This window comes from Paramisgurnus dabryanus, chromosome 14 (genome assembly GCF_030506205.2).
Source record: "Paramisgurnus dabryanus chromosome 14, PD_genome_1.1, whole genome shotgun sequence".
Classification (NCBI taxonomy): domain Eukaryota; kingdom Metazoa; phylum Chordata; class Actinopteri; order Cypriniformes; family Cobitidae; genus Paramisgurnus; species Paramisgurnus dabryanus.
This window is the reverse complement of record NC_133350.1, coordinates 30,581,581-30,596,325: the sequence shown is the minus strand read 5'-3', so window position 1 is coordinate 30,596,325 and position 14,745 is coordinate 30,581,581. Positions and strand designations below refer to the sequence as shown.

The 14,745-nt window shown below is 43.8% G+C and overlaps 16 non-coding genes across 16 annotated transcripts; all 16 read right to left on the bottom strand.

The window, feature by feature from the left end:
• Window positions 1-2,335: 2,335 nt before the first annotated feature.
• Window positions 2,336-2,408, bottom strand: trnav-cac (transfer RNA valine (anticodon CAC)). Its single transcript has one exon. It is a non-coding gene; the product is annotated as a tRNA-Val (tRNA).
• An 815-nt stretch (window positions 2,409-3,223) lies between these two features.
• Window positions 3,224-3,295, bottom strand: trnac-gca (transfer RNA cysteine (anticodon GCA)). Its single transcript has one exon. It is a non-coding gene; the product is annotated as a tRNA-Cys (tRNA).
• A 464-nt stretch (window positions 3,296-3,759) lies between these two features.
• Window positions 3,760-3,841, bottom strand: trnas-gcu (transfer RNA serine (anticodon GCU)). The gene has a single exon. It is a non-coding gene; the product is annotated as a tRNA-Ser (tRNA).
• A 794-nt stretch (window positions 3,842-4,635) lies between these two features.
• trnav-cac (transfer RNA valine (anticodon CAC)) lies at window positions 4,636-4,708 on the bottom strand. Its single transcript has one exon. It is a non-coding gene; the product is annotated as a tRNA-Val (tRNA).
• An 826-nt stretch (window positions 4,709-5,534) lies between these two features.
• On the bottom strand, window positions 5,535-5,606 carry trnac-gca (transfer RNA cysteine (anticodon GCA)). Its single transcript has one exon. It is a non-coding gene; the product is annotated as a tRNA-Cys (tRNA).
• A 464-nt stretch (window positions 5,607-6,070) lies between these two features.
• On the bottom strand, window positions 6,071-6,152 carry trnas-gcu (transfer RNA serine (anticodon GCU)). The gene has a single exon. It is a non-coding gene; the product is annotated as a tRNA-Ser (tRNA).
• Window positions 6,153-6,946: 794 nt separating this feature from the next.
• Window positions 6,947-7,019, bottom strand: trnav-cac (transfer RNA valine (anticodon CAC)). The gene has a single exon. It is a non-coding gene; the product is annotated as a tRNA-Val (tRNA).
• Window positions 7,020-7,845: 826 nt separating this feature from the next.
• trnac-gca (transfer RNA cysteine (anticodon GCA)) lies at window positions 7,846-7,917 on the bottom strand. Its single transcript has one exon. It is a non-coding gene; the product is annotated as a tRNA-Cys (tRNA).
• A 464-nt stretch (window positions 7,918-8,381) lies between these two features.
• On the bottom strand, window positions 8,382-8,463 carry trnas-gcu (transfer RNA serine (anticodon GCU)). The gene has a single exon. It is a non-coding gene; the product is annotated as a tRNA-Ser (tRNA).
• Window positions 8,464-9,257: 794 nt separating this feature from the next.
• Window positions 9,258-9,330, bottom strand: trnav-cac (transfer RNA valine (anticodon CAC)). The gene has a single exon. It is a non-coding gene; the product is annotated as a tRNA-Val (tRNA).
• An 826-nt stretch (window positions 9,331-10,156) lies between these two features.
• trnac-gca (transfer RNA cysteine (anticodon GCA)) lies at window positions 10,157-10,228 on the bottom strand. The gene has a single exon. It is a non-coding gene; the product is annotated as a tRNA-Cys (tRNA).
• Window positions 10,229-10,692: 464 nt separating this feature from the next.
• trnas-gcu (transfer RNA serine (anticodon GCU)) lies at window positions 10,693-10,774 on the bottom strand. Its single transcript has one exon. It is a non-coding gene; the product is annotated as a tRNA-Ser (tRNA).
• A 794-nt stretch (window positions 10,775-11,568) lies between these two features.
• Window positions 11,569-11,641, bottom strand: trnav-cac (transfer RNA valine (anticodon CAC)). Its single transcript has one exon. It is a non-coding gene; the product is annotated as a tRNA-Val (tRNA).
• Window positions 11,642-12,467: 826 nt separating this feature from the next.
• On the bottom strand, window positions 12,468-12,539 carry trnac-gca (transfer RNA cysteine (anticodon GCA)). Its single transcript has one exon. It is a non-coding gene; the product is annotated as a tRNA-Cys (tRNA).
• Window positions 12,540-13,003: 464 nt separating this feature from the next.
• trnas-gcu (transfer RNA serine (anticodon GCU)) lies at window positions 13,004-13,085 on the bottom strand. Its single transcript has one exon. It is a non-coding gene; the product is annotated as a tRNA-Ser (tRNA).
• Window positions 13,086-13,879: 794 nt separating this feature from the next.
• Window positions 13,880-13,952, bottom strand: trnav-cac (transfer RNA valine (anticodon CAC)). The gene has a single exon. It is a non-coding gene; the product is annotated as a tRNA-Val (tRNA).
• Between the last annotated feature and the right edge of the window lie 793 nt (window positions 13,953-14,745).

Below are 14,745 nucleotides of genomic sequence, written 5' to 3'. Positions count from 1 at the left end.
ATGGCATGAACTCACCCTGATGGTTGTCGGTTATTAAAAAATGTAATCAAAACAGTTTAGTGATGAAAGAAATGGGGAAAATGATACTCTCTTACTCACAATCTCTCTATTGTATGATAACTGAACTAAAATCACAACACAAGTCAATCCTGTTTCTTCATTGATGTTATGAAATGTTTTTTTTGATACAGAATATGATGAATGACATGAATATATATTAAAATATCCATTTCAGTTTACCTTGATGGCTATTTTCTGTTTCGATCTCTTGTCCTATTGCTGCAGACGTTATGGTCAAGTGGTGTAACCAGTGTTTTGTCTGAAAGACTAATATTATACAAAAAAGATCATATGAATAATAATGTAATACTCTACTACACTGTAATAATGGGTATTTCAACGATTTGTACTTAAATGGTCAAAGAATAGAACAAGATGTTTACAGCATATGGTCTTACTCAGTACAATGAAAAACGCATACAATTTAAATTTAGAAATAAATATAACAAAAAACATATTCTCATAGAATATTACTAATTAAAGTACTAATTTCATGAGAACTCATGAGGTGTAAAAGATTAGATATTAGTCATTTTTTGTGACTATCTATCTATTGACAACATATTTTGTTAAAAATAGTATACATGTCATATTAAATAATAATTAACCGCGTTATCCTTAAGGTTTTGTGACCGTCTTATCAAACTTAACAGCGACATAAACACTCGACACAGACACAAAATTGAGCATCTCTGTTCTAGTTTAATTTGATGAACAAAAGACAGACACACAAAAGACACTTAAAAACGTCCAGTAAAAAAAATAATTAATATAGCGATTAGCATTATCCCTTAAGGTTTTGTGACCGTCTTATCAAACTTAACAGCGACATAAACACTCGACACAGACACAAATTTGAGCATCTCTGTTCTAGTTTAATTTGATGAACCAAAGACAGACACACAAAAGACACTTAAAAACGTCAAGTAAAGAAAATAATTAATATAGCGATTAGCATTATCCCTAAAGGTTTTGTGACCGTCTTATCAAACTTCACGAAAAACATCCAACGTTTATCAGAGCAGAATTATTTACAAAAACAACAAATACTTTTACGATTTCACTTTAGTGATTTATAATTATATTCAGATAATTTAGTAAGTTCTACTTACTTTTAGTGTCTAGAGATATTCGCCGACGGTAAATACAGTTACCTGAGGATGAACTGTAACATCGTCTCCGTCAGTAACCTATCAGAACACTGCTTGCACGGGGCACCTGTTTCGACGCATATAATTGGCTCTTTTGCCCCCCTTGGAGCGGCAATTTTTTTGAAGCATATGATTGGCTCTTTTGCCACGCTGTTGTTAGGACTCTGTTCGGATTTGTTAGGAACTGTTAGGACCTTGTTAGGACTTGTTAGGACTTGTTAGGAACTGTTAGGACTTTGTTAGGAATTGTTAGGAATTGTTAGGACTTGGTTAGGACTTGTTAGGACTTCTTAAAGCAGTCCAATTAGTGGAGGGTACGGCCACCTCGTCACGTGAAACTTTGTCGGAACCCCTGCGGTTGGCCATTGTGCGATTCCTAAATTACCAGCAAGTACGTAGTAGTGTGAATCAAATAGTTTCCGTTGTTGATTTAATTAAACGTTACCTTTTTGAAAGTGTTCATTTTGGCCTAACGGAAGGTAAACGCCTGAAGAGAACTGTGCATGAGCAATCCATCGCCTTAGACATGTTTAGAGATATTATCAAGGATTGACCTTTATTCTTTTTCAAAATTGTTTTCAACGGATTTCAACATGAAACAGACAAAAAACAAACGAGACATTCAAGACTTTATGTAAAGGGAACAAGAGGTTTTCATTGGCTTCTCTACACAGCCAACTGGCTGGGTAATGTTGACTAAACCTCAGTACACTTTCCTGTCTTACGTTCAACTAACACTAACAGACGATCAGGTTTAAAATAACGTGCATAAAACTGATGTAACTGTTGAGGTACTTAAATCAACATGACCAAAACCCTGTCATATCTCTAACAAAGTGTTTATTTCAGTCGAACCGAGGACTTTTTGTGATAACCACATCACCACAGAAACCTGTTCGTGTGGATTCTTTGGTTATTTTGATAGATTTAGCCACACATTTTCTCTCTGTGCAACACTCCCCAAAGGGGCAATGCTTTTCGCCCACTTGCGAACTGTCCACCTTTCAAGCGTGAAGCGAATGTGACGGGCGGAACTGTGTGTAACCTTAAAAGTGCTTCATGACACAAGGAGTAACGTGTCTCAAGAGAGGCTTTTAACTCGCAGCGTATCAAAAGGAACGCGCTGTTTCTGCCCGGTTTCGAACCGAGGACCTTTCGCGTGTGAGGCGAACGTGATAACCACTACACTACAGAAACCTACACGCTGTGGTACTTGCTTGTATAAACGGATTTTGCCACATATTTTGCGATCGCTTGAAGGAACCGCACAAACTGTATGAGAAAGGCGGCGCATTTCCCAGGAATGCATGGATGCTGATTCTGAAACTGGCAAACAGCCACACACTTCTTAGTTTGGGTATCTCACCGATTTGTTTCAGACGTGAAGTGTGAGCAGTCAAGTCGCAGCTCTGCGATCTGACCGAATTGTGCAGGTATCTCCAAACCTGCTTCTGGTCGGCTACCTTCCTGCAGACTTCAGTTTCAACACACCTCTCTGTAATTATCAAGCAATCCTGAAAACCTTGATAAGCTGCTTCAACTATGTTTCATTGGGGTTGGAGCTAAAATCTGCAGGGCGGAAGCTCACCAGGAGCAGGGTCGGAGACCCCTGGTAGAGTGTGAGCATGCAATTCGTGAGCTTTGGCTTCACGTCGCATGGGATTTACTCGTTAAGTGTAGGTTGGCATTTAGCCACGACTGTGCTGAAATGGCACAGTGTATGCTCGTCTTTAGCGTAGTACAGGGGTCGGCAACGCCGGTCCAGAAGTGCTGCAGTCCTGGAGATTTTACTTCCAACCCTGATTAAACCTCATCCACCTGTAGTTCTCAGGTGACCCTTTAGACCTTGGTTAGCCTGTTCATGTGTGCTTGATTTGAGCTGGAGCTAAACTCTGCAGGACTGCTGCACTCCAGGACCGACGTTTGCCTACCCCTATGTTAAAAGGATCCAGGATGAACTTTGAGTCAGAAATATTAGCGAGCCAAAAGACGGACATACAGGCGTATAGCCAAGGGGGCACCCGGATTTGAACCGGGGACCTCTTGATCTGCAGTCAAATGCTCTACCACTGAGCTATACCCCCTCACAGAAGAAAAGTGGCTGAAGAATTGAAAAAGCATCATGTGTTATACTTCACCACAGTTAAAGCTGTCGTGATAATGTCCAAGTGAACCGTTAGACTGCCCTATTTGCGTTTAAACGCTTTAGCACTGACCTATAGAAATTGTGCTAGAGAAAACGCATGTTTTTAACCATTCCGCTAATGTTATTCAGTTGTTATGATTACTGTTTTGTTCCTCTTTCATCAAACATCAACAAAGGAACCACTCAACCCTGTCTTTACCACTTTCTAGACAGTTGGCACAAAGCATGGACTTTAGAGTCTGAAAACACTCAAGTGTCCGCCAGAGACTCTGGCGAGTAAGCACTTCAAAACTGGTGAAAAGAAAACACACTGATTTCTCTACTCCTAGAGGTGTGGGAAACAACGTAACCATCGGCAATGTGGCATGTTAAAGACAGTTCAGCTTCACAACGACAGACAGACGACGAGGATGGGATTCGAACCCACGCGTGCAGAGCACAATGGATTAGCAGTCCATCGCCTTAACCACTCGGCCACCTCGTCACGTGAAACTTTGTCGGAACCCCTGCGGTTGGGCATTGTGCGATTCCTAAATTACCAGCAAGTACGTAGTAGTGTGAATCAAATAGTTTCCGTTGTTGATTTAATTAAACGTTACCTTTTTGAAAGTGTTCATTTTGGCCTAACGGAAGGTAAACGCCTGAAGAGAACTGTGCATGAGCAATCCATCGCCTTAGACATGTTTAGAGATATTATCAAGGATTGACCTTTATTCTTTTTCAAAATTGTTTTCAACGGATTTCAACATGAAACAGACAAAAAACAAACGAGACATTCAAGACTTTATGTAAAGGGAACAAGAGGTTTTCATTGGCTTCTCTACACAGCCAACTGGCTGGGTAATGTTGACTAAACCTCAGTACACTTTCCTGTCTTACGTTCAACTAACACTAACAGACGATCAGGTTTAAAATAACGTGCATAAAACTGATGTAACTGTTGAGGTACTTAAATCAACATGACCAAAACCCTGTCATATCTCTAACAAAGTGTTTATTTCAGTCGAACCGAGGACTTTTTGTGATAACCACATCACCACAGAAACCTGTTCGTGTGGATTCTTTGGTTATTTTGATAGATTTAGCCACACATTTTCTCTCTGTGCAACACTCCCCAAAGGGGCAATGCTTTTCGCCCACTTGCGAACTGTCCACCTTTCAAGCGTGAAGCGAATGTGACGGGCGGAACTGTGTGTAACCTTAAAAGTGCTTCATGACACAAGGAGTAACGTGTCTCAAGAGAGGCTTTTAACTCGCAGCGTATCAAAAGGAACGCGCTGTTTCTGCCCGGTTTCGAACCGAGGACCTTTCGCGAGTGAGGCGAACGTGATAACCACTACACTACAGAAACCTACACGCTGTGGTACTTGGTTGTATAAACGGATTTTGCCACATATTTTGCGATCGCTTGAAGGAACCGCACAAACTGTATGAGAAAGGCGGCGCATTTCCCAGGAATGCATGGATGCTGATTCTGAAACTGGCAAACAGCCACACACTTCTTAGTTCGGGTATCTCACCGATTTGTTTCAGACGTGAAGTGTGAGCAGTCAAGTCGCAGCTCTGCGATCTGACCGAATTGTGCAGGTATCTCCAAACCTGCTTCTGGTCCGCTACCTTCCTGCAGACTTCAGTTTCAACACACCTCCAACACACCTCTCTGTAATTATCAAGCAATCCTGAAAACCTTGATAAGCTGCTTCAACTATGTTTCATTGGGGTTGGAGCTAAAATCTGCAGGGCGGAAGCTCACCAGGAGCAGGGTCGGAGACCCCTGGTAGAGTGTGAGCATGCAATTCGTGAGCTTTGGCTTCACGTCGCATGGGATTTACTCGTTAAGTGTAGGTTGGCATTTAGCCACGACTGTGCTGAAATGGCACAGTGTATGCTCGTCTTTAGCGTAGTACAGGGGTCGGCAACGCCGGTCCAGAAGTGCTGCAGTCCTGGAGATTTTACTTCCAACCCTGATTAAACCTCATCCACCTGTAGTTCTCAGGTGACCCTTTAGACCTTGGTTAGCCTGTTCATGTGTGCTTGATTTGAGCTGGAGCTAAACTCTGCAGGACTGCTGCACTCCAGGACCGACGTTTGCCTACCCCTATGTTAAAAGGATCCAGGATGAACTTTGAGTCAGAAATATTAGCGCGCCAAAAGACGGACATACAGGCGTATAGCCAAGGGGGCACCCGGATTTGAACCGGGGACCTCTTGATCTGCAGTCAAATGCTCTACCACTGAGCTATACCCCCTCACAGAAGAAAAGTGGCTGAAGAATTGAAAAAGCATCATGTGTTATACTTCACCACAGTTAAAGCTGTCGTGATAATGTCCAAGTGAACCGTTAGACTGCCCTATTTGCGTTTAAACGCTTTAGCACTGACCTATAGAAATTGTGCTAGAGAAAACGCATGTTTTTAACCATTCCGCTAATGTTATTCAGTTGTTATGATTACTGTTTTGTTCCTCTTTCATCAAACATCAACAAAGGAACCACTCAACCCTGTCTTTACCACTTTCTAGACAGTTGGCACAAAGCATGGACTTTAGAGTCTGAAAACACTCAAGTGTCCGCCAGAGACTCTGGCGAGTAAGCACTTCAAAACTGGTGAAAAGAAAACACACTGATTTCTCTACTCCTAGAGGTGTGGGAAACAACGTAACCATCGGCAATGTGGCATGTTAAAGACAGTTCAGCTTCACAACGACAGACAGACGACGAGGATGGGATTCGAACCCACGCGTGCAGAGCACAATGGATTAGCAGTCCATCGCCTTAACCACTCGGCCACCTCGTCACGTGAAACTTTGTCGGAACCCCTGCGGTTGGGCATTGTGCGATTCCTAAATTACCAGCAAGTACGTAGTAGTGTGAATCAAATAGTTTCCGTTGTTGATTTAATTAAACGTTACCTTTTTGAAAGTGTTCATTTTGGCCTAACGGAAGGTAAACGCCTGAAGAGAACTGTGCATGAGCAATCCATCGCCTTAGACATGTTTAGAGATATTATCAAGGATTGACCTTTATTCTTTTTCAAAATTGTTTTCAACGGATTTCAACATGAAACAGACAAAAAACAAACGAGACATTCAAGACTTTATGTAAAGGGAACAAGAGGTTTTCATTGGCTTCTCTACACAGCCAACTGGCTGGGTAATGTTGACTAAACCTCAGTACACTTTCCTGTCTTACGTTCAACTAACACTAACAGACGATCAGGTTTAAAATAACGTGCATAAAACTGATGTAACTGTTGAGGTACTTAAATCAACATGACCAAAACCCTGTCATATCTCTAACAAAGTGTTTATTTCAGTCGAACCGAGGACTTTTTGTGATAACCACATCACCACAGAAACCTGTTCGTGTGGATTCTTTGGTTATTTTGATAGATTTATCCACACATTTTCTCTCTGTGCAACACTCCCCAAAGGGGCAATGCTTTTCGCCCACTTGCGAACTGGCCACCTTTCAAGCGTGAAGCGAATGTGACGGGCGGAACTGTGTGTAACCTTAAAAGTGCTTCATGACACAAGGAGTAACGTGTCTCAAGAGAGGCTTTTAACTCGCAGCGTATCAAAAGGAACGCGCTGTTTCTGCCCGGTTTCGAACCGAGGACCTTTCGCGTGTGAGGCGAACGTGATAACCACTACACTACAGAAACCTACACGCTGTGGTACTTGGTTGTATAAACGGATTTTGCCACATATTTTGCGATCGCTTGAAGGAACCGCACAAACTGTATGAGAAAGGCGGCGCATTTCCCAGGAATGCATGGATGCTGATTCTGAAACTGGCAAACAGCCACACACTTCTTAGTTCGGGTATCTCACCGATTTGTTTCAGACGTGAAGTGTGAGCAGTCAAGTCGCAGCTCTGCGATCTGACCGAATTGTGCAGGTATCTCCAAACCTGCTTCTGGTCGGCTACCTTCCTGCAGACTTCAGTTTCAACACACCTCCAACACACCTCTCTGTAATTATCAAGCAATCCTGAAAACCTTGATAAGCTGCTTCAACTATGTTTCATTGGGGTTGGAGCTAAAATCTGCAGGGCGGAAGCTCACCAGGAGCAGGGTCGGAGACCCCTGGTAGAGTGTAAGCATGCAATTCGTGAGCTTTGGCTTCACGTCGCATGGGATTTACTCGTTAAGTGTAGGTTGGCATTTAGCCACGACTGTGCTGAAATGGCACAGTGTATGCTCGTCTTTAGCGTAGTACAGGGGTCGGCAACGCCGGTCCAGAAGTGCTGCAGTCCTGGAGATTTTACTTCCAACCCTGATTAAACCTCATCCACCTGTAGTTCTCAGGTGACCCTTTAGACCTTGGTTAGCCTGTTCATGTGTGCTTGATTTGAGCTGGAGCTAAACTCTGCAGGACTGCTGCACTCCAGGACCGACGTTTGCCTACCCCTATGTTAAAAGGATCCAGGATGAACTTTGAGTCAGAAATATTAGCGCGCCAAAAGACAGACATACAGGCGTATAGCCAAGGGGGCACCCGGATTTGAACCGGGGACCTCTTGATCTGCAGTCAAATGCTCTACCACTGAGCTATACCCCCTCACAGAAGAAAAGTGGCTGAAGAATTGAAAAAGCATCATGTGTTATACTTCACCACAGTTAAAGCTGTCGTGATAATGTCCAAGTGAACCGTTAGACTGCCCTATTTGCGTTTAAACGCTTTAGCACTGACCTATAGAAATTGTGCTAGAGAAAACGCATGTTTTTAACCATTCCGCTAATGTTATTCAGTTGTTATGATTACTGTTTTGTTCCTCTTTCATCAAACATCAACAAAGGAACCACTCAACCCTGTCTTTACCACTTTCTAGACAGTTGGCACAAAGCATGGACTTTAGAGTCTGAAAACACTCAAGTGTCCGCCAGAGACTCTGGCGAGTAAGCACTTCAAAACTGGTGAAAAGAAAACACACTGATTTCTCTACTCCTAGAGGTGTGGGAAACAACGTAACCATCGGCAATGTGGCATGTTAAAGACAGTTCAGCTTCACAACGACAGACGGACGACGAGGATGGGATTCGAACCCACGCGTGCAGAGCACAATGGATTAGCAGTCCATCGCCTTAACCACTCGGCCACCTCGTCACGTGAAACTTTGTCGGAACCCCTGCGGTTGGGCATTGTGCGATTCCTAAATTACCAGCAAGTACGTAGTAGTGTGAATCAAATAGTTTCCGTTGTTGATTTAATTAAACGTTAACTTTTGGAAAGTGTTCATTTTGGCCTAACGGAAGGTAAACGCCTGAAGAGAACTGTGCATGAGCAATCCATCGCCTTAGACATGTTTAGAGATATTATCAAGGATTGACCTTTATTCTTTTTCAAAATTGTTTTCAACGGATTTCAACATGAAACAGACAAAAAACAAACGAGACATTCAAGACTTTATGTAAAGGGAACAAGAGGTTTTCATTGGCTTCTCTACACAGCCAACTGGCTGGGTAATGTTGACTAAACCTCAGTACACTTTCCTGTCTTACGTTCAACTAACACTAACAGACGATCAGGTTTAAAATAACGTGCATAAAACTGATGTAACTGTTGAGGTACTTAAATCAACATGACCAAAACCCTGTCATATCTCTAACAAAGTGTTTATTTCAGTCGAACCGAGGACTTTTTGTGATAACCACATCACCACAGAAACCTGTTCGTGTGGATTCTTTGGTTATTTTGATAGATTTAGCCACACATTTTCTCTCTGTGCAACACTCCCCAAAGGGGCAATGCTTTTCGCCCACTTGCGAACTGTCCACCTTTCAAGCGTGAAGCGAATGTGACGGGCGGAACTGTGTGTAACCTTAAAAGTGCTTCATGACACAAGGAGTAACGTGTCTCAAGAGAGGCTTTTAACTCGCAGCGTATCAAAAGGAACGCGCTGTTTCTGCCCGGTTTCGAACCGAGGACCTTTCGCGTGTGAGGCGAACGTGATAACCACTACACTACAGAAACCTACACGCTGTGGTACTTGGTTGTATAAACGGATTTTGCCACATATTTTGCGATCGCTTGAAGGAACCGCACAAACTGTATGAGAAAGGCGGCGCATTTCCCAGGAATGCATGGATGCTGATTCTGAAACTGGCAAACAGCCACACACTTCTTAGTTCGGGTATCTCACCGATTTGTTTCAGACGTGAAGTGTGAGCAGTCAAGTCGCAGCTCTGCGATCTGACCGAATTGTGCAGGTATCTCCAAACCTGCTTCTGGTCGGCTACCTTCCTGCAGACTTCAGTTTCAACACACCTCCAACACACCTCTCTGTAATTATCAAGCAATCCTGAAAACCTTGATAAGCTGCTTCAACTATGTTTCATTGGGGTTGGAGCTAAAATCTGCAGGGCGGAAGCTCACCAGGAGCAGGGTCGGAGACCCCTGGTAGAGTGTAAGCATGCAATTCGTGAGCTTTGGCTTCACGTCGCATGGGATTTACTCGTTAAGTGTAGGTTGGCATTTAGCCACGACTGTGCTGAAATGGCACAGTGTATGCTCGTCTTTAGCGTAGTACAGGGGTCGGCAACGCCGGTCCAGAAGTGCTGCAGTCCTGGAGATTTTACTTCCAACCCTGATTAAACCTCATCCACCTGTAGTTCTCAGGTGACCCTTTAGACCTTGGTTAGCCTGTTCATGTGTGCTTGATTTGAGCTGGAGCTAAACTCTGCAGGACTGCTGCACTCCAGGACCGACGTTTGCCTACCCCTATGTTAAAAGGATCCAGGATGAACTTTGAGTCAGAAATATTAGCGCGCCAAAAGACAGACATACAGGCGTATAGCCAAGGGGGCACCCGGATTTGAACCGGGGACCTCTTGATCTGCAGTCAAATGCTCTACCACTGAGCTATACCCCCTCACAGAAGAAAAGTGGCTGAAGAATTGAAAAAGCATCATGTGTTATACTTCACCACAGTTAAAGCTGTCGTGATAATGTCCAAGTGAACCGTTAGACTGCCCTATTTGCGTTTAAACGCTTTAGCACTGACCTATAGAAATTGTGCTAGAGAAAACGCATGTTTTTAACCATTCCGCTAATGTTATTCAGTTGTTATGATTACTGTTTTGTTCCTCTTTCATCAAACATCAACAAAGGAACCACTCAACCCTGTCTTTACCACTTTCTAGACAGTTGGCACAAAGCATGGACTTTAGAGTCTGAAAACACTCAAGTGTCCGCCAGAGACTCTGGCGAGTAAGCACTTCAAAACTGGTGAAAAGAAAACACACTGATTTCTCTACTCCTAGAGGTGTGGGAAACAACGTAACCATCGGCAATGTGGCATGTTAAAGACAGTTCAGCTTCACAACGACAGACGGACGACGAGGATGGGATTCGAACCCACGCGTGCAGAGCACAATGGATTAGCAGTCCATCGCCTTAACCACTCGGCCACCTCGTCACGTGAAACTTTGTCGGAACCCCTGCGGTTGGGCATTGTGCGATTCCTAAATTACCAGCAAGTACGTAGTAGTGTGAATCAAATAGTTTCCGTTGTTGATTTAATTAAACGTTACCTTTTTGAAAGTGTTCATTTTGGCCTAACGGAAGGTAAACGCCTGAAGAGAACTGTGCATGAGCAATCCATCGCCTTAGACATGTTTAGAGATATTATCAAGGATTGACCTTTATTCTTTTTCAAAATTGTTTTCAACGGATTTCAACATGAAACAGACAAAAAACAAACGAGACATTCAAGACTTTATGTAAAGGGAACAAGAGGTTTTCATTGGCTTCTCTACACAGCCAACTGGCTGGGTAATGTTGACTAAACCTCAGTACACTTTCCTGTCTTACGTTCAACTAACACTAACAGACGATCAGGTTTAAAATAACGTGCATAAAACTGATGTAACTGTTGAGGTACTTAAATCAACATGACCAAAACCCTGTCATATCTCTAACAAAGTGTTTATTTCAGTCGAACCGAGGACTTTTTGTGATAACCACATCACCACAGAAACCTGTTCGTGTGGATTCTTTGGTTATTTTGATAGATTTAGCCACACATTTTCTCTCTGTGCAACACTCCCCAAAGGGGCAATGCTTTTCGCCCACTTGCGAACTGTCCACCTTTCAAGCGTGAAGCGAATGTGACGGGCGGAACTGTGTGTAACCTTAAAAGTGCTTCATGACACAAGGAGTAACGTGTCTCAAGAGAGGCTTTTAACTCGCAGCGTATCAAAAGGAACGCGCTGTTTCTGCCCGGTTTCGAACCGAGGACCTTTCGCGTGTGAGGCGAACGTGATAACCACTACACTACAGAAACCTACACGCTGTGGTACTTGGTTGTATAAACGGATTTTGCCACATATTTTGCGATCGCTTGAAGGAACCGCACAAACTGTATGAGAAAGGCGGCGCATTTCCCAGGAATGCATGGATGCTGATTCTGAAACTGGCAAACAGCCACACACTTCTTAGTTCGGGTATCTCACCGATTTGTTTCAGACGTGAAGTGTGAGCAGTCAAGTCGCAGCTCTGCGATCTGACCGAATTGTGCAGGTATCTCCAAACCTGCTTCTGGTCGGCTACCTTCCTGCAGACTTCAGTTTCAACACACCTCCAACACACCTCTCTGTAATTATCAAGCAATCCTGAAAACCTTGATAAGCTGCTTCAACTATGTTTCATTGGGGTTGGAGCTAAAATCTGCAGGGCGGAAGCTCACCAGGAGCAGGGTCGGAGACCCCTGGTAGAGTGTAAGCATGCAATTCGTGAGCTTTGGCTTCACGTCGCATGGGATTTACTCGTTAAGTGTAGGTTGGCATTTAGCCACGACTGTGCTGAAATGGCACAGTGTATGCTCGTCTTTAGCGTAGTACAGGGGTCGGCAACGCCGGTCCAGAAGTGCTGCAGTCCTGGAGATTTTACTTCCAACCCTGATTAAACCTCATCCACCTGTAGTTCTCAGGTGACCCTTTAGACCTTGGTTAGCCTGTTCATGTGTGCTTGATTTGAGCTGGAGCTAAACTCTGCAGGACTGCTGCACTCCAGGACCGACGTTTGCCTACCCCTATGTTAAAAGGATCCAGGATGAACTTTGAGTCAGAAATATTAGCGCGCCAAAAGACAGACATACAGGCGTATAGCCAAGGGGGCACCCGGATTTGAACCGGGGACCTCTTGATCTGCAGTCAAATGCTCTACCACTGAGCTATACCCCCTCACAGAAGAAAAGTGGCTGAAGAATTGAAAAAGCATCATGTGTTATACTTCACCACAGTTAAAGCTGTCGTGATAATGTCCAAGTGAACCGTTAGACTGCCCTATTTGCGTTTAAACGCTTTAGCACTGACCTATAGAAATTGTGCTAGAGAAAACGCATGTTTTTAACCATTCCGCTAATGTTATTCAGTTGTTATGATTACTGTTTTGTTCCTCTTTCATCAAACATCAACAAAGGAACCACTCAACCCTGTCTTTACCACTTTCTAGACAGTTGGCACAAAGCATGGACTTTAGAGTCTGAAAACACTCAAGTGTCCGCCAGAGACTCTGGCGAGTAAGCACTTCAAAACTGGTGAAAAGAAAACACACTGATTTCTCTACTCCTAGAGGTGTGGGAAACAACGTAACCATCGGCAATGTGGCATGTTAAAGACAGTTCAGCTTCACAACGACAGACAGACGACGAGGATGGGATTCGAACCCACGCGTGCAGAGCACAATGGATTAGCAGTCCATCGCCCTAACCACTCGGCCACCTCGTCACGTGAAACTTTGTCGGAACCCCTGCGGTTGGGCATTGTGCGATTCCTAAATTACCAGCAAGTACGTAGTAGTGTGAATCAAATAGTTTCCGTTGTTGATTTAATTAAACGTTACCTTTTTGAAAGTGTTCATTTTGGCCTAACGGAAGGTAAACGCCTGAAGAGAACTGTGCATGAGCAATCCATCGCCTTAGACATGTTTAGAGATATTATCAAGGATTGACCTTTATTCTTTTTCAAAATTGTTTTCAACGGATTTCAACATGAAACAGACAAAAAACAAACGAGACATTCAAGACTTTATGTAAAGGGAACAAGAGGTTTTCATTGGCTTCTCTACACAGCCAACTGGCTGGGTAATGTTGACTAAACCTCAGTACACTTTCCTGTCTTACGTTCAACTAACACTAACAGACGATCAGGTTTAAAATAACGTGCATAAAACTGATGTAACTGTTGAGGTACTTAAATCAAAATGACCAAAACCCTGTCATATCTCTAACAAAGTGTTTATTTCAGTCGAACCGAGGATTTTTTGTGATAACCACATCACCACAGAAACCTGTTCGTGTGGATTCTTTGGTTATTTTGATAGATTTAGCCACACATTTTCTCTCTGTGCAACACTCCCCAAAGGGGCAATGCTTTTCGCCCACTTGCGAACTGTCCACCTTTCAAGCGTGAAGCGAATGTGACGGGCGGAACTGTGTGTAACCTTAAAAGTGCTTCATGACACAAGGAGTAACGTGTCTCAAGAGAGGCTTTTAACTCGCAGCGTATCAAAAGGAACGCGCTGTTTCTGCCCGGTTTCGAACCGAGGACCTTTCGCGTGTGAGGCGAACGTGATAACCACTACACTACAGAAACCTACACGCTGTGGTACTTGGTTGTATAAACGGATTTTGCCACATATTTTGCGATCGCTTGAAGGAACCGCACAAACTGTATGAGAAAGGCGGCGCATTTCCCAGGAATGCATGGATGCTGATTCTGAAACTGGCAAACAGCCACACACTTCTTAGTTCGGGTATCTCACCGATTTGTTTCAGACGTGAAGTGTGAGCAGTCAAGTCGCAGCTCTGCGATCTGACCGAATTGTGCAGGTATCTCCAAACCTGCTTCTGGTCGGCTACCTTCCTGCAGACTTCAGTTTCAACACACCTCCAACACACCTCTCTGTAATTATCAAGCAATCCTGAAAACCTTGATAAGCTGCTTCAACTATGTTTCATTGGGGTTGGAGCTAAAATCTGCAGGGCGGAAGCTCACCAGGAGCAGGGTCGGAGACCCCTGGTAGAGTGTGAGCATGCAATTCGTGAGCTTTGGCTTCACGTCGCATGGGATTTACTCGTTAAGTGTAGGTTGGCATTTAGCCACGACTGTGCTGAAATGGCACAGTGTATGCTCGTCTTTAGCGTAGTACAGGGGTCGGCAACGCCGGTCCAGAAGTGCTGCAGTCCTGGAGATTTTACTTCCAACCCTGATTAAACCTCATCCACCTGTAGTTCTCAGGTGACCCTTTAGACCTTGGTTAGCCTGTTCATGTGTGCTTGAATTGAGCTGGAGCTAAACTCTGCAGGACTGCTGCACTCCAGGACCGACGTTTGCCTACCCCTATGTTAAAAGGATCCAGGATGAACTTTGAGTCAGAAATATTAGC